This window comes from Crinia signifera, chromosome 1, assembly GCF_055691185.1.
Source record: "Crinia signifera chromosome 1, ASM5569118v1, whole genome shotgun sequence".
NCBI lineage: Eukaryota > Metazoa > Chordata > Amphibia > Anura > Myobatrachidae > Crinia > Crinia signifera.
Window position 1 is genome coordinate 359241640 of NC_139217.1, and position 19403 is coordinate 359261042.

The 19403-nt window shown below is 44.1% G+C and overlaps 1 long non-coding RNA gene across 1 annotated transcript in view; it reads right to left on the reverse strand.

Moving 5' to 3' along the window:
- Positions 1-654: 654 nt before the first annotated feature.
- LOC146009372 (uncharacterized) overlaps positions 655-19403 on the reverse strand; it is a 172478-nt gene continuing 153729 nt past the window's right edge. Inside the window, exon 3 of the long non-coding RNA XR_014444650.1 lies at positions 655-1660. This is a non-coding gene — a long non-coding RNA (uncharacterized LOC146009372). The remainder of the gene's footprint in view (positions 1661-19403) is intronic.

Here is a 19403-nt window from a genome sequence, read left to right on the forward strand (position 1 = left end):
TGCAGCTTGATGCAAAGTTATGCAGAGGGTGGGGTATACACCTCCTCCTGCATTTGCATCTCTTAAGGATCTGTGAGCGGCTTATTATATACAATCAAAGCTGAATCAGGCTTAATATCATTTGTCAGGGAGTTCGAGTGACATCATATTGGTTTGTCGTCTAGTGTTTACCCAGCTTGTTTATTGCAAAAAAATAAAAAAGGCTGCAAACAAAATGGCACTGAAAGCACTGGACCATACAGCATATGGGTTATTATTATTAATATATATTATTTGTAAGGTGCCACAAGTGGTAGGCAGTGTCGTACATTTAGCACACATTAAAACAGTACAGGGTATACAGAACTTAACATAACAGTAGCAGAAGTATCTTTCAGACCACACTCTAGACCCGGGTTATTGCTGTGCTTGTGGCACCAACGATCTGAAAGGCCCACCTCAGGTCGAGCAACACCGCAGTTCAACCATGGTAATGACCAGGGTTCAACACGGCTCTGACCCGTGTCAAGTGCAGTGTGAACTGTTGCCTGGGTCGAGCGACCCAGGTCCCCTTCACAGTATGGAGGAGGCAGCACTGTTAGCTCCAAGTGCTGCCTCCTCCCAAGCCCACGATGACGCGCCACCGCTCTGCTCCGCACCTTGTGATGTTACTGACCCGACAATAAGGTTGGACACAGAGTTTTCTGACGGCATTTGCGGTCTAAAAACGGTATAAGAGGGCTGAGATGCAGGGAAGTGAGTAAGAAGAGATGCAGGCATAGATTGTATGTAAGAAAGCTGTAATTGAAATGCAAGAAGAGTGCTGTAAGAACAGAAGGGAAGAGGGCCCTGCTCCAAAGAGCTTACAATCTAGAGGGAGGGGTAGACAGACAGGTAACATGAGGTGCAGGTAAGGAGACCTGAAGGCAAGAAGTGAGCATGGCAGGCATGGTCAGACTCAGGACATGAGGAAGAAGGTAGAAAGAGCGGACAAAATAGTCCTGTCCCTCCTCCTATCCTCCTCTCCCCCCTCCAGTGGGTAAAGTTATCTGTCATATTTAGAGTTAGATCAGAAGTGTATTAGAAGTAATTCAGCTTATCAGTACACATTTTTATAGGCAATTGTGAATGCTCCAGTAAAAGTTAACCAGAATTGAAAAGTGCTGTTCTCAGTCATAGCATGATATAATTATAGTGTGCGGCAGTTTTTATTTCCACGGTGACAACATTTCATCCAAAGCATGACACAATTACATGGTAGCATTAGCATAATTATAATACAGCAAATGTGCTTTTTATTTGCACTGTTGGGCTTTTGGTAGGTTTATTAAGGATTGTGAATAAGACTAATCATTACAGATCAATATTTCTGTGCTGAACTCAAAGGCAGGAATATTTTTAACAAAAGAATGTTCCTTCCATGGAAGCAAACCCACAGCAGTAAATAAAAGACACCGTAGTAGAGGTTCTGCCAGGCAACGCAATCAATCAAAATGCAGCCTACTTTACAGGAATCCTTTAGGAGTCATCTTTTTGCCACAATCCTCTTGTATTAATGAATCACACATTTATCTTTAATATTAGAGATTTTGTGAGCACAGAGTAAAAAGCCATCAATATCTGCCGCTGTTCGAACCGTGATTGGTAACACATGGGAGGGTGGATGTGGTTGGAAGTTATTCTGTGGACAGAGACAGTGAATGAATTATAGCATGGGGACTTTGTATATACCAGTTTCACAAGACAAAGATGAGACAGGAATGTCGGTTTCCTTTGCAATAAAACAGCTCAACATTTTATTACCAACAAGTGACAGCCATGTAAACTTCATAAAAGAGTGACAAGTTATATCCAAGTTTTGGAAAGCCATTTAATATAGAACCATTAGCATATTGGAATGATAACTACATGCATCTATAAAACCGAGCTCTACATGAATCTTTATTTTTAACTTAAGACACAATTAACATATAGGTTATGTGTAAATACCAGTTGTTTACAACTACAAAACCGCTGCAGACTTGGGGGGTAGTCAACATGGGATTCTGACTGTTGTAACCTCCCAACAGTTGGAGTCCCGGGCACTTTTTTTCATCACATCAGACAGAAATTCAACAGTCGAATCACAATGTTTCGGCTGCCGAGTGTCAGAAAGTCAGAAATTAACAACAGCATTGATGAGGGATCACGGCAGAATGGGCCTGACTTCAGAAGCTGTAGGGCCCGTTCTGCCAATAGCGGCCGTGGATTGTTGTTATCCGGGCCGCAGATCGACAAGCCACGGCCGTTTTCGCGGGCACGACCCCTTTGCGCCCATCGGCAGGCGGGACATTGAATCCCGTCTGTTGTTTTGCGGTCGATCTGACCGCAATCGGGCCAGGATCATGGCTGTCGACGGGGATCGACAGGCGTGATCCCAGAATGCATACCCCCTAAATGTGTTCTCTAATTATGCTCATTACCGGTCTGTGGTACACAACATTTTATAGGGGAAACTCACAGTATCTCTATCTCTATGGACAATCCACACACACATAAATAAAATATATATTCTCCTACATTTACTCCATTTAATTTATAGATTGCATAATTGTTTTCGGTCCCTAAACATTTATCTATGTTAAACTTTGTCTCCCATTTGGCTGCCCAATACTTCAGTTTATTCAAGTCCCTCTGTAGAGAAACTATACCCTGCTCTAAATTTTATTACATTACATCAGGGGTGTCCAAACTTTTTGGGACGAGGGCTAAATTTGGTAAGGTGAAAATGTGGGGGGCCGAAATTCTTAGAAGCATTAATCACATCAGAATAGTCCCCCACTCTGCCCCCATTTGCTATGTCCCCCAGCCTGCCCCCATTCACTGTATGTCCCCCAGCCTGCCCCTCCTTCACTGTATGTCCCCCATTCACCGTATGTTCCCCACTCTGCACCCATTCACTCTGTCCCACAGCCTGCCCCCTTCTCTTAATGTCTATCAGTGCCTCCATTTGTCCCCAAGCCTGACCCTCCTTCACTGTATGGCCCCCATTTACTATGTACCCCACTCTGCCCCTGCCCCTCCTTCACTGTATGTCCCCCATTCACCGTATGTTCCCCACTCTGCACCCATTCACTCTGTCCCACAGCCTGCCCCCTTCTCTTAATGTCTATCAGTGCCTCCATTCATTGTATGTCCCTAAGCCTGACCCACCTTCACTGTATGACCCCTATTCACTATGTGCCCCATTATGCCGCCATTCGCTGTATGTCCCCCAGCCTGTCCCTGCTCTCCCTTCTCTGAATGGCCATCACTGCCTCCATTCACTGTAAGTCCCCCAGCCTGACCCTACTTCACTGTATGTCCCCCACTCTGCCCCCTCCCTTCTCTGTATGTTTCCCAGCCCCTTGTGTGAGCCAGAGGAAGGAGAGGCAAAGCAGGCACTGCAAGGCAAGGAGTTGCTTGGGCTCCCGCTGCTGCTCTCCTCCACTCTGCATGTTACGGGAGCAAGCTTCCCCCTTGCTGCCCCCCCTCCCCAAACACTGCTGTCACTGTGATTGTGGAGTAGGGTGATATACGATTGCAGAAGCAGGGGTAGGACGCCAAACACATCTGACTGTGGCGACCGGCACCTCCTCACTGCAGCAGACAGCAAGGTAAAGGCGCGCTCGCCGGGGCCCCACCTTTAATGTCCTGTGCTGTGCTTCTCACATCTGATGCTCTGCCCGCTTCCAGCTGGAGGCTGCGGGCCACTTGAAATGACTGCGCGGGACGCAATTGGCCCCCGGGCCTGACTTTGGGCATGCCTGCATTACATAGTTTAGGATCATCTGCAAAATAAGATCACAATGCAGTCCCATGATTTCTGATCAGGCTTTCTGATAACCTGTCAGACATTTTAGCAAGTAATGCTGGGCGTACACTGTCAGTTCTTTTTTGCTTTGAATCCATCTCAACTCAGTACCCTTGTGGGAAATCACTATGATACACAGAAAATAGAGCATAAATGAGGATTTGTGATTCTGGCACTTGTGCCAGTCTGCACCTGTACAGGGGGACAGAGGGAAGATAAAATGTAACATAAGCAGAGTACAGTTAGGGTATGTTTATGCTACTACTAACATATGCAGATAGGCACACAGGGGAAGATTTATTAATCCTGGTATATCGATAAAGTGGCCGGTAAAAACACATTAGCAAGTCAGCTCCCAACTTTCATGTTACGTGCTGGCTTTGAAATGACCATTGACCGTTGAAATGACCATTAGGAGCACATTGGCCAGTACGTGATTACCGGACGCTTTATCACCTGACAAGGATTAATACATCTCCCCATCAGAATAAAAACATTTGCAGGTGGTCAAGAACCGAAGCAAATGATGGATGGTGAAGATGCCAATCGTCAGCACTAATGAATCCACTTGTAATGGGCTGTTTGCAGATGCACTTCTGCCTCTGACAAGTGCCATCTTTGTTGCTTAAGCTGGGTACACACTATACCATGTGCAAACCATATAATATAGCCAACATTTTGCCTTGAACTACCAGAGAAACAATATAGTAAGTCAAGTCACACAGTGTAATCTTTCAAAACAACAAATATATTGTTAGAAAAAAGTGGAACAGTCCTTCAACCAGCGCTTGTGTGAATATAAACTCAATTACTTTCCTTTTAATGATTTCCACATGCACTGTCTTTCTTGTCTCCACAGCAACATCCGTATCACAATGCCAGATGAGTAGTACATGTAAAGATACAAATATTGGATATCATCGCATAAAACTGTATTTAATTTGAACCAATGTCATAAAAGCAGTACAATTTAAAATTTCCGCACACATGTAAACAGGCATACAAGTAAAGTGACTGCGTGCATAGGCTCAAGAAGAGGTAATTACCGGATGGAAAGGAACTGTTAAACAAAAACAGTTCAAGCAGGCATATGAGAAGCACAAACGGATCCCGGGCCATGCAAGCGTTTTCAAATAACAAATATAACACCAAATATATTTTTAGTAGCCAAGTCAATAAGTATGTGGTCCTGGTGGCATACTCACTTGGGCCAGAGACAGGGGAATCACACACCTACTTAATCCTGGGGAAGGGAAACGGTTGTACAGGGATTTACTTTATTAAGCTGGGGAAGAGCAGTATTGCAGAGATTGTGACAACCACTGAAAAAGGAGCTCATCAAAGGGAGTGCAGCATGTGTAGAGGATGAGCTGCACTGCCTATGAAAGATCAGATCAGTTCTAGTGCAGAATGCATCCAGTTTTGGGTGCACTTCCATTGGCACCCGCATAATTTTTTCATTGTTCCATAGCTGCATTGGGTAGAAAAATGATTGCAGAGCAGGGCATACCACCACTGCCATTATCCACACCCTACTCTTCTTCGGCACTTGCAGCTTCCGCACTATCCACAACCCAAACCCACATGCAGGCCATTCATCATACACCAAGTTGGCAAAGCAGTTCATTGATCGGCTGAGACTCGCCTGCACTCCACCTTTGTAATCAAGGTTACGATGCAACGTTGTGATTGACTTCACATCCATAGTGCTCACTCTAGAATTTTTTAGGGCAGGGTGCTGACCACCAAGCAGGGCACATTTTTCAAAAGGAAGGGCACATTTTACATTAGAAACAAAAACAAAACAAAAACACTCATACAAAAAATACACACTGCGCCAGGATTAAGCTCATTACACATTGTCACACATCGTAATGCCTATCACACATTATACCGCACACCAAAATGCCTATCACATATTTTGCTACACATGGTTAAACCTATTACAGCAGGGGTGCCTGTCATTAGTGCTGGCAACAGTAGGGTCTTGTCATTAGCGATGGTGGCAACGGGTCCCGTCATTAGCACATACACACCTAAACAATCATACTTGCAAACACAGATTCCCATCAGGCAAATATATTGAAAAAGATTAGATCACCATACATAGGGCTTATACGTAAATACAATAGTCTACATACACAACTGATGGTTATGGGGATGCACGATTGCCATACCTGTTCCCTGCAGACCATTGTCAGTCATTTGGGCAGTGGCACCCGACATGGTTCTTCAAAATGGCTTCACCGGTCCAGGGACTTACGGGACCAGGTATCTGGATCGGATGCCATCCTGTGTAAGCTGAAGTTTGCAAATGGTGGGGCTCAGTGGTGAGATGGGGTTCTCAACATGCAACATTCGGAACTCAGAAATGCATGCAGGACAAGCCTATCTCCTACAGACACTTCTGCTATATTTGAAATTTAATTACACAAAATTGCTGAATCTTACACCTTTCTTGCAGCACAAATAAGGCCCAAACCCTCTGGATTTCAGGCTACACTCACTGCAAATTTAAATTACCTTAATTGGCTGCAAAAAGAGCATGATTCCAAAACAAGCATACCGAAGAGAACTGGAAGCATTGTTTTGCCATTTTCTGCGGTAGTGGAGTGTAGAATTTCATTTTACTCATTGTCATCTTGTGTTTGAATCAAAGAAAGACGCACACTTGTTGAATGGTTGCTATGGTGAGAACACTGCAAGCTTTAAAAAAAATGAAGAAGCAAGAATCATTTTTGCTAGACAAAAAGACTGACTGCAGAAACAATGCACCTATTTCAATATGCCATTGTTACAGGAGATTTGTGAGAACAACCCAGGGGAATATCCTGTTTAAGGATGTCACTACCTTTCAAGAGCTTCTTCAGCTGATCACATTACCCGTTATAATACACGCCCATAGAGGCATCACTGATGTTGGGGGAAGATCAGAAGAATGGTCAGAAAAATTATCAAAAGGTGCGTACACATTTCACTTTTATTCTGACAAGGCCCTGCCAAATAGGATGCTTATTGCCTGCACAGAAGTTGTAACCTTTCAGTTTGGCTGGCTTTCATCCAACAAAACGCAATGGAGGTTATAAATTAGTTGATAGTGAAAGAATGGCTCAGCACTTGCATAGGTGTACACCATCGTCACACTGACCAACAGCAGCTAAAGAGGTTATTTTGCTTCTCTAACCATCACATATTCTCCACACCTCTGCAATTGTACACTTTTCTGGGTAGGGCCAGTTTTACTTCAGTTTCATGCTATTCCATTACAGTAAATACACTACGATAGGATTAGTGTGGCACCCCACTACAGAGATGCCCCTAAGCTGCCCATGCGCCATAGCAGGGCTCAACAATTGTGGCTAATGCTGCCGAAGGGACGCCATTCTCATTGCCCAGTACTGAGGGGGTTAACCTGGCCAGCAAGCGCCCCAGCTGCCTTTCACGTGCAAGGAGCATGTCTGGCTCCTGATTGGCCGGCTAGGAGAGCGCGAAAAAGAGGAGGTCAGAGGTGAAGGAGTTCTGCAGAGCTGAGCAGTGTGAAGGAGGAAGCGTGCTAAGAAGGGAGAAGCGGAGCGCGACTAAACTGTGTTGTTGCAGAGCGGTGCACAGCGGGCGTTTGAAGAGGAGCAGCATGCAGCCGAAGACAACAGGGAGAGGAGCGGCTGCCATCGCGAAGTTCAGGCTGGTGATTGACAGCGGGCGGAGAAAGAGATGGGCCGCGCCGGGAGGAGAAGGAGAGACTGACCGCGCATTGATCCAGGAGGCAGTCACAGGCGGTGGAGCTGCAGGCCAGGATCCGGGCAGAGGAGAAGTGCCACGACGGGAGTCAGGAACCGCGTGAGAGTCAGGAGAATCGTTACTGGCCGGAGACGGCATCTGTAGCAGACAAAGCAGGTACAGTGGGCCCCAACCCCTTTAAGTAGCCTCAAAGTCTTCCCGCATACCCATTCAAGCCGCTGATGCCTTTGTCCCCTGCATCCAGCCTTAAAAGCGGGACAGTGTGTTATACTCAGGAAAACAGGCCCCGGAGCAGGCCGCTACGCTTCCCCTTTATTAGGCAGAGACTGTCCTATAGCTGCCTCTGCATCAGCCATTTATTGAGGCGGGCCTTGCACCTTCAGTCGCAGTCCCTCAGACCCGGGGAAACAAGAAGGGGTTTCACACATCTGGCCAACGAGAGGCCAGTGAGGAGCCACGGTATGGTTAGTGAGTATAAGCAGGATACATGACCCCATCGCAAGGTTTATTATAGCGCAGGACTTCTTTATTACCATTCTTACAAGGAGCTGCCCCAGGTAACGGGAGCTTGCTTGTCCCTTTATCAAGAGGTTGTTGTTTACTTTAAGTCTTTTAGAAGGCCATTGCATCACCCGCAGGTAACGGGGACTCGCCTGTACCCCTTTGAACAGGGGACTGTTAATTCATTCTGGCCATATTCATAGTAGTGTGCACACGCAGGCAGGTACCACCCTTCCTCTGAGGATTGATCTTCGTGGGATCTTTCTTTGAACTCAGTGACTGTGTATTGTAGCTGGGACTACAGTGTTAAAATACACTTGTGTAAGGTATAGCGCCATCTGGCAAATATTTAGGAGTATTGCAATTGATTTACAGTAGCGTGGCTGAATGCTAGTCCTATTTTTTTCCTGAAGTCATTTTTCTTAGAGTGTCTTCTTTAATCACGTTCTTTGGTCATTTCTTATTGAGGTCTTTATGGTATGTCATTATACATATAGAAGTGTGAAGGTTATTGTCTTTTTGGATGAGGAATCATAAATGAACAGTATTGATCTGCCCTTGTCTTTTGTAGTGTTCATTGGCTGCTAAACTAGGACAGCAATGGTTAAATGTCTTTTTCCTTCATGTGTTGTTTGTATAAAGTCTTTGAAGGTATTGCAGCATTTGCATAACGTCTTTCTTTAATAAATACTCATTGCTGCTAACCGTGGTTGCCATCTTTCTTGGTGGGTTTTCGCCGGGGTGTCCCATCTCTTGCCTCCAGTGTCTACAATCTACTAACAAGGGGCGTGAAGAGAGCTGCATTCCCTGCCGTTGCCATACTCAGGTAGGTGGTGGTACCGACCGCACTCACAGGGGCCACCTGTCACATTAGTATTAGCAACACAAAGGAAAATAATTAATAATCAATATAAGAGATTAACTACTGCATACATAACTTCATAAATGCAAGAAAAAAAGGTTCTGGAACATGTGGAGAATATGTATGCCCTCTTTACCAACACTAACAAATAATCATTTTCTTGATGTTTGATGCTGAAAACTTATCATGCAGAAAATGGACACTGTAAAGCTCCTCAGCTCACAGAATGGCAAGAGCAACAGTAAGAATAATAATAGAAGTATAATACAATGATAAAGGCAGTGTTCCTGGATAAGGGTAGCTATGAGAGCTTTGTTTTTTTAATTTCAGGGAAACAATGTTTACAATATTTTTTTTACAAAGATCCATGTCCTGGATATAAATGGTGCACTGCCACAGCATCATAACATCAGGGGTGGATTGGGCAGCCGGGAAACCGGGCAATTTCTCGGTGGGCCGAACCCCATTTACTATTATACCCCCCCATGGCCAGGCCGCCGCTCCCCCCCCCCCCCCCCGGGCCGCTGCTTGGCTGTCCTACCCACACAAAATATGGCTGCGGCCGCTTCTGGATGACGTCATCACGTCACCGGCTACGACAGCTGCAGCGTCTGGTGCCGGCTGGCAGGGTAAGCAGCGGCACCGCCTTCCCCCCCGGTTCACTAGCACGGCAGGATCCCCAGAGCTGGTCACTAGCACTCCCCCCTGGCTGCTCACTAGCACACACCCCCGGGCTGCTTAAAAACTTCTCCCGGGCTGGATCGCTCCACCAATCCGCCAAACATGACCAAGATCCTCTAACACCACCTTACTCCCCCTGAACAGTGTTCAGTGTGTGTAGTGTGTATAGTGTATGTGTGTGTGTGTATGTGTATTCTTGATATGTAGGCCTTTGTCAGACAAGAATCAAAAGAAAAAATATATCTGCAAAACCGGTATAAAGACTGCAATTAATAAAATAAAATAAAGAGCTATAGCAAACTACAGTAGGAATGTGTTAATCACGACTAATATGATGTCAACAGTTCTAAAAGGAAAACAAATTATTGCAATTTGATGGAAGATCAGAAACATTGGGCCAAATGTCCATCGGGAGCGAAACGCGTTAGGGCCATTTGCAGCTCCTACCTGATGCCCATTTATACACCAATACCATCATCTCGGCTATCTTCATACCTTGGTGAGCCTATCAATTAAGGCTACAATTGGATCCTTCTTGCCGCTGGAAGCACAGTCCCTTCACCAGGTATAGGAGATCATTCACTGTGGGTGAGAGACGCAGTGCAGCACCATCGTACCAACAGATCATCTTCCTTAGAAGCCACAAACGCCAGCTTTCTGTCAGCGCCGGTGCAGGCAGGTGTGGCAGGTGAGACACGCTTGCCTTGCGGTGCATCACAGCAGACCAGCTTGCTTACCATCACAGCGAAAGGAAAACACTGCCCCCTCCAAAACCTGGATTAGAAACAGCTATTGGGACCCCTACTATTATTTTCGTGTCCCGTTAAAACAGCGGTACCAGCGGCTTCATAGAATAAACACATCACCACATGCACGGCAAGTAAAAACGGTCTAAAATTGACTATTAGTCAGGAATCACCTGGACAGAGCTCTATATGTGTGGTGTATCCACACATTTCTTTTATATTTACACATGGTCAATTCAAATTCTATCAGCAGATTATCTTTTTATTATGCACTATATATATATATATATATATATATATATATATATATATATATATATATATATATATATATATATATATATATATATATATATATATATATATATATAAATATATATATAAATAATATACTGTCCAGATAGGCAGCACACGCGCACATAATATTGTAGTATCCTGGTGCCTTCACCTCTGGTCGTTCAAAGAGACGACAAATATAGAACCATCGGGATGGATCGGCACTCAGTAAGTAAACACAGTGGACTGCTAAACTGCAACGTTTCGATGTTTATTTACACACTTGCCTGATGAAGATGTAAATAAACATTGAAACTTTGCAGTTCAGCAGTCCACTGTGTTTAGTTACTGAGTGCCGCTCTGTCCCGATGGTTCTATATTTGGCGTCTCTTTGAACGACCAGAGGTGAAGGCACCAGGATACTACAATATTATGTGCGAGTGAGCTGCCTATCTGGACAGTATACAGTATATTATATATATATATATATATATATATATATCTAGAAAAGGGCAGAGAGAAGGCGCTTCATGGTGCAGTATAGCTTTAAAAACATTTATTGGACAAGTAACAAATCCAGGCACAGGCAAATGGAGACTCGTACCACAAGTAAAAACACTGTGGACTGGGTACCACACGGTTTAAAACAATAGCCACAGGCTAGGCTGCTCACACGTCTGCGCAGGACCAGGATCCACCGTAAACACCGCTATGCTGGCTTGCAGGGAGGTATGCAGGGGGTATCCAAGGACCAAGACAGCTGATGTGAGGACAAAGGAGCGTCGTAGGCCACGCCCTGACGCGTTTCGTCACATAGACTTCGTCAGAGGGCGTGGCTAATACGAACGCTCATAAGGTTTAAATAGGGATGAAATAATTAATCAATAAAACCCATCCATTAGCGGCATTGGATGCCGTTCTGTGATGGGCGTGCACACGCGATGCGTAGTGCACGTACCTCCAATGACGGAGAGCCAGGTATAAGGCCAATGGGAGGGGAGACGCGTCATATGACGCGCCCGGCCGTGAGTGGACGGCTATGGTGTAATGAGGGCGCCGTGCATGTGACGCGTCAGATGATGCGCACTGCACGTGACCGCCGAAGAGACGTACAGGTATAACATCAGGTGACGCGCATCACGTCAAGTGACGTGGAAAACAACAGGTGCCGTCTACCAGTGTGCATGAGATATAAGCGTAACATAACTAGGAAAGATGCCGGACCGGACATACGTATGAAGCGTCAGATGACGCGCACTACGCACTGCCGTCGGACAAACATATAAGGCATCAGGTGACGCGCATCGCGTCAGATGACGCGAAAAAACGTACGGTGCCGCGTCACAGGGCATAACCCGTATCCCAGGACGCCTATATACCTAGGTGACCGGAATTAAAGGGGAATACATTTTTTTAAAAAACAGATGAACTGGAAAAATATATAAATATAAGTATATGGGGCCCAAATCTGTATAGGCATCTAAGCCTACATAACACATGGCCTGAAAGGGCCAAGTTTTTATTGAATGGAAATGAGTTCAACATAATAATAACCTTCATAGAGGACACATATAAGAAAAAATATGTGTAATTTAGAACATATAAAAATGGAGGTACTTTAATTTATTAAACCACCTAATAATGAAGATGGCTAAAAAAAGGCAAAAAATGTTAGATTATATTTTATATCAAACTAGCAAGCAGCTGACAAAACCTATGTAAAAAAGTACTGCGTGTGAGCAATTTAGCCCGGACTTTACAAATAAGACATGAATAATAGATATGCTAAAACATGCGCAAAAAATGACAAACTAAGAGACATTGCATAAAATCAAATAGTCAAAATGCTCTAACAAAAGAGCAATAATTAATAAAATATGCTTACTTAAAGGGAGACAATAAAGTAAGCCATATCTAAAAAGTAACATTAAAGGTACGACAAATTTTGGGGTTCTCTATTGGTTGATAAAGGGAATTATCTCATAACCCTCGTTAAGACCCATAGGTGCCAAGGTGTTTAGTTTGAGGATCCATGTGGTTTCACGTTTTAGCAGTAGTTTCTCATGGTCACCTCCTCTCTTACTAATATGAACCAATTCAATACCTTTGAACTTAAGAGACCTTGGATCACAATTGTGGGCTTCCTTGAAGTGCCTAGGAACGCTATGATTAAGCACTCCGTGCTTGATGTTACGGAGGTGCTCAAGAATTCTAATCTTGAGACACCTCTTGGTCTTGCCCACGTATTTTAGGCCGCAGCCACAAGTTAAAAGATAAATTACAGATGTTGAATTACAATTAATAAATTCATTAACTTTCAAATCTGTGCCATCAATAAAAGGGCCCTTCTTCATGTATTGACAAACCTTACAATGTGCACATGGAAAGCAACCCTTGATAGTGAGAAATGTGTCAGTAGGGGCTCTTTCATCAATTTTCTCTAGCTGACTCTTAGAAACAAGTGTTTTGATGGTATTGGCTCTACGGAAGACCATCTTCGGTGCATCAGAGATGTGGCCTTTAAGAATGGGATCCAATTGGAGTACACCCCAATGTTTCCTAAAAATTCCCCTAAGTTCTTTCTCATGTGTGTTAAATTTGGTGATAAACATAGCATCATTAGGATTATTAGAGGAAGATGCTGGTTCGCCACTTTTTGGCTGGAAAAGCTGTTCTCTATTGAGGTTACGTGCCCTCTGGAGTGCACCATGAATAATCCTAAGAGGATACCCTTTCTCCGTGAACCTCTTTACATAAATAAGTGCTTGTTCCTCAAAAACTGTGGTATTAGAACAATTCCTGCGCAACCGCAGGAATTGGGAATACGGAATATTATCCTTCCAGGCCCCCAAGTGGCAACTGGAATATTCCAAATAGCTGTTAGCATCCACAGCCTTAAAAAATGTGGAGGTCTGGATTTTCCTCTCACGAGGGAAATCATTCACGTCCAGTATTATGTCCAGAAATTCAATTTTGGTTTTATTGAAGGATGAAGTGAACTTGAGGTTGTAATTATTCACATTCAATTGAGCAACAAATGTCTCAAAAAGGGCCTGGTCACCATTCCAAATGATGACAATGTCATCAATATATCTTTTTATTAGAATGACATTGTCCATCAGGGTGCCTATGAGGGTGTTGGTCTCCCATTCCGCCATATAAAGATTGGCTAGGCTAGGCGCACATATAGTGCCCATAGCCGTGCCACACGTTTGCAGGAACCAATCACCAAGGAATTCAAAATAATTAAATTGTAACACAAACCTCAGACATTCGCAAATGAAGTCCCTTCTAACCTTAGTGATATTAGGGTCAAGACTTAGACGCTTCTCCACAGCTGCAATGCCCTTATCATGGGGAATGCTGGTATAAAGGGCCTGTACATCAATAGTTGCTAGACCAAAACCCTCTTTCCATTCCACATTATCAAGAAGTTGTAGAAGATGAGTCACGTACATAGGTACCTATATATGGCACATATTTTTTAATAAAAGTGTCAACATATTCAGAGATACGACAAGTGAGTGAGCCCACCCCGGCGACAATGGGACGCCCAGGGGGGGGGCACCACCCCCTTGTGTATCTTTGGAAGGTGGTAAAACGTTGCCAAATTTGGGGTGGTGTTTAGCAGATATTTAAATTCACTACTACAGATTACTTTTTCGTTAAATCCCTTTCTTAGGAGAACCTCTAATTTTACCAAAAACTCTGCGGTGGGATCACCGATCAGTTTTGTATAAGATTCAACATCTAAGAGTAATTTATAGGCCTCTGCAATATACACATCTCTATCCAATAGCACCACACCGCCGCCTTTATCGGCGTTCTTTATAACGATGGTTTTATCCATTTGTAAATTTTTTAAGGCAACACTTTCATTATGGCTCATGTTAGATTTCAAAGTGCCCCTTTCATTTAGTTTTGAAAAGTCCTTTTTCACCAATTCTGTGAATAGATCAATGTAGGGTCCCCGTGACTCCACTGGATAAAAGGTACTTTTAAGTTTGAGATTGGAGTTTAAAGCATTAGTCTCTTGGGTGACCCCTTGATCTACCACAGGTCTACGTAAAAAGTGACGCTTAAGGGTAAGTTTGCGTGCAAACAAATTTAGGTCAATTTGGAGGTCGACTTTATTAGCGCCTCGTGTGGGTGCAAAAGATAACCCTTTCTGTAACACAGCTATTTCATGTGTATTAAGGGACCGTTTGGAATAGTTGAATATACCCCTGTTTTGAACTGAATGAGAGTCTAGGGACGGTTCCTCACTATTTCTATTGTGGAGGGTACCTATTGAACCATCCTCTGTTTCGGCTCTCTTCTTGGATACTCCTTTTCCTCGGTGTCCACGAGTCGTCTTTTTACGCGAAGGGGCGTTCTGTTTGGAGTCGACATTATGAGATTGTCGCTCTGGCCTACCCCTAAAAAATCAACATTATTAGGACGAATGACATCAAATCTGTTTTTATGGGACCATCTATCAGACTGATTGTTGGTAAACACTGGTATATATATATATATATGATAGATCAGGATGGCACTCAGTGAATCATAGACTTAATATGGGGTGCAGAGTCCTTAAGGTTAATTTAAGACAGAACTTACCCAAGCCTCCGTGAAGGAAAGGAATGGACCAGCACTCACAGTTAGATGAAAGAAAAAAGTTTGTATTCAGCAGTTACAACATGGTGTACAGGCAGGCTGACCCAACAGCCGTTTCAACTGGAACCTTTCCCAGTTTTCATCAGGGGTACATCAATGCATTAACAGACTCGTTTATATAACATACAATAAGGCGCCAAAACCGCCCTGCTCAGTTCAAGTGGGGAGCTGTCAATCAGCACCTCGCTACCGAGCATCCAGCGCCTGTCAGATGACGCTGCTAGGGGGGTGTGAGATGCGCGTCAGAGGGGAATCCCTGTGACGTGAGTCCGTAACACAGGATTGCCTAAATGTACAGAAGTGTGGAAACTAGTCTTACATACCACATGTGATTGTAGAACTTACAGTAACGTGAGGACAGGGTACCAACACCGTGAGGGGATAGATCAGCAGGAGGGAGATTCCGCGTGTGTGTTAAAAGATAACGTGGGCGGTAAACGGATCTTAAAGAAATTATACAAAGCAGCCGGAGTGGGCATGCACGGAGGCATGTGTAGCAGCAATCCATCAGAGCGGGTAGAATGAACATAAATAGCATAGTCGCACGGCGGCAGACATTCACAATTGTGCACTGCAGAGAAGTAGCGCGGCGGCCACTGAGCAACAACAATCCCAATGCAGACATGTAGAGTGTACGGCGACACTTTTCTGTGTCGACTGGGAGCAATAAATAAAGCAATGCATAGCGTCCTGAAATGCCTCATAGTCATGATCAGGTACAAATAGTTTGAAGAGGCGCACAATAGTCCAGTAGTTCACAAGTCAACACACAACGAGATGTCGACATGAACATAAGAAAATAACGCTCAATGCATTGGTCTGTCCACTCAGTTAGGAATAAATTGGAAATGTCATGACAAGTTATGTGTGTGAATGCCATTAAAAAACAATTGACAGCGGAATATGTCTCTGAGTGAAAAAAATTCACTCATGGCAACCACTGACAATTTGTTGCTACTGGTGAATGCGTCTTTATGTGTCTGCTGGATGGAAAGCAGAGTATTAAGTCCATCCTGAGGATTATATAAGGGGCTGGGCTTATGTATGTATATCAGAAAAAAAGAGAAAAAAAAGAGAAAAACAAATAACAAGAGATAATAAAAGTAAGCAGCCTTTTAAGGGACATATGGATACACTCAGGTATCGTCCGTGGCTTAAATAAAGCATCCCATTTTAAAGTCTTCATTCAGACCAGATGGGGCCAAAGAATTCAAACGATAAATCCATCTTAGCTCTCTCTGAAGCAGTAATTTTTCACGGTCGCCCCCTCTTCTCAGGGGGGGTATATGGTCAATGAGAAAACATCTCAACTGTCCAATGTTGTGTTTTTTCTCTAGGAAATGTCGAGCAACAGGTAGGTTTTTGAGGTCCAGGCTTTCTGTTGTAGGTAGCAGACTTTTCTTGATGGACGATCTATGCTGACCAATTCGTTCCTTGGCAGTTCTAATCGTCTTACCGACATAGATCATTTGACAAGGGCAAAGGAGGGCATAAATAAGATACTTGCTATTGCAGTCCAGTTTGTGTCTGATGATAAATTTTTCACCATTAGATGGGTTGGTGAATGTGTCACCTGTCATGAGGAACGGGCAATTAACACATCCCGAGCATCTGTAAACACCATTTCTACGAGAAAGCCAGCTGGATGGCTTAGCTACGTTGCCTGAGGGATCCGTAACCACCAGCATGTCTTTGAGGTTCGGGCCTCTTCTATAGGCAAATCTAGGCGGAGTATGTAGTGTCGGTTGCAATACTGGGTCGCTTGCCACAAGGTGCCAGTGCTTGAGGATGATTTTCTTCACAAATTTAGAAGCCACCGTGAATGTGCTACAGAAATTGAGTCTGTCTGTTTTAACCGAGTTTGCAGATTTGACCTTGAGTAGTTCATCCCTGTTCAATAGGGACACCCTGGTCATCGCTTCTTCAACATCATGCTTGGTATATCCTCTTTCGAGAAAATGCTCACACATCTGTGTCAGGGCCTCTGGCAGGGAATCTGGGTCTGAGTTAACCCTGCATACTCTGAGTAGTTGCGAGTAAGGCAGACCTTTTTTCAGCGCATATGGATGAAAGCTGTCTGCATGTAATAAAGAATTCTTGTCAGTTGTTTTTGTGAAGATTTTTGTGGATAGATTGCCATTGTCCAGGGTGATCATAACATCCAAGTAACTAATTGATTGGTGACTGAAGCTGCTTGTGAAACGTATCGTGCCTGGTATGGCATTGAGGTAGTTGATGAACAGTAGTAGTTCTGATTCACCTCCCGTCCATAGGAAGAATAAGTCATCAATGTATCGTACGTACATTTTTATAAATTTGTTGAACCGTCGATTATCATAAATGTGCTGTTTCTCAAAAGTCGCCATAAATAGGTTAGCGTAGGATGGGGCCATGTTAGACCCCATCGCTGTCCCTTGGCGCTGCAGATAAAACCGATTTTGGAATAAAAAATAATTTTTATTCAGAATAATTCCCATCAACAGTGAAACATACTCTACAGGTGGTCCACAGTAGTATGTGCTGTTGGTCATCATATCCTTGCTTGCTTGTATCCCCAGTTCATGTGGGATGCTAGTATAGAGACTAGAAACATCCAAAGTTACCAGCAAGGTATTGGATGGTGGGTCTCTGACGTCATTCAATTTGCGCAGAAAATCGGACGTGTCCTGAATAAAACTTTCTGTGTTCTGCACCACAGGTTGCAGATAGAAATCAACCAGCTGTGAGAGGGGTTGGCACAGAGAACCCCTGGCTGAGATGATGGGCCGGCCAGGGGGTTCCACCAAGGATTTGTGTACCTTGGGGAGCGTATAGAGAATAGGGATAATCGGGTGCGTCTGAGTCAAAAAGTCAGCCGTTTCCTTACTTATGTAGAGATTAGTCATGCCAAGTTGGATTATGCCATCTATCTCTTTCTTAAAACCCCAAGTTGGGTCACGGTCCAGGGGTAAGTAGCAGGCAGAGTCAGACAATTGATTGAGTGCTTCCTTTGTGTAATATGAGTAGTCCAGTAGCACTATGCCTCCCCCCTTATCAGCTGCTCTTATTATGAGGTCCTTGTCTTGCTGGAGAGTTTTTATGGCTTCTTTCTCTGGTTTACTTTATATATATTTTTAATGGCATTCACACACATAATTTGTCATGACATTTCCAATTTATTCCTAACTGAGTGGACAGACCAATGCATTGAGCGTTATTTTCTTATGTTCATGTCGACATCTCGTTGTGTGTTGACTTGTGAACTACTGGACTATTGTGCGCCTCTTCAAACTATTTGTACCTGATCATGACTATGAGGCATTTCAGGACGCTATGCATTGCTTTATTTATTGCTCCCAGTCGACACAGAAAAGTGTCGCCGTACACTCTACATGTCTGCATTGGGATTGTTGTTGCTCAGTGGCCGCCGCGCTACTTCTCTGCAGTGCACAATTGTGAATGTCTGCCGCCGTGCGACTATGCTATTTATGTTCATTCTACCCGCTCTGATGGATTGCTGCTACACATGCCTCCGTGCATGCCCACTCCGGCTGCTTTGTATAATTTCTTTAAGATCCGTTTACCGCCCACGTTATCTTTTAACACACACGCGGAATCTCCCTCCTGCTGATCTATCCCCTCACGGTGTTGGTACCCTGTCCTCACGTTACTGTAAGTTCTACAATCACATGTGGTATGTAAGACTAGTTTCCACACTTCTGTACATTTAGGCAATCCTGTGTTACGGACTTACGTCACAGGGATTCCCCTCTGACGCGCATCTCACACACCCCTAGCAGCGTCATCTGACAGGCGCTGGATGCTCGGTAGCGAGGTGCTGATTGACAGCTCCCCACTTGAACTGAGCAGGGCGGTTTTGGCGCCTTATTGTATGTTATATAAACGAGTCTGTTAATGCATTGATGTACCCCTGATGAAAACTGGGAAAGGTTCCAGTTGAAACGGCTGTTGGGTCAGCCTGCCTGTACACCATGTTGTAACTGCTGAATACAAACTTTTTTCTTTCATCTAACTGTGAGTGCTGGTCCATTCCTTTCCTTCACGGAGGCTTGGGTAAGTTCTGTCTTAAATTAACCTTAAGGACTCTGCACCCCATATTAAGTCTATGATTCACTGAGTGCCATCCTGA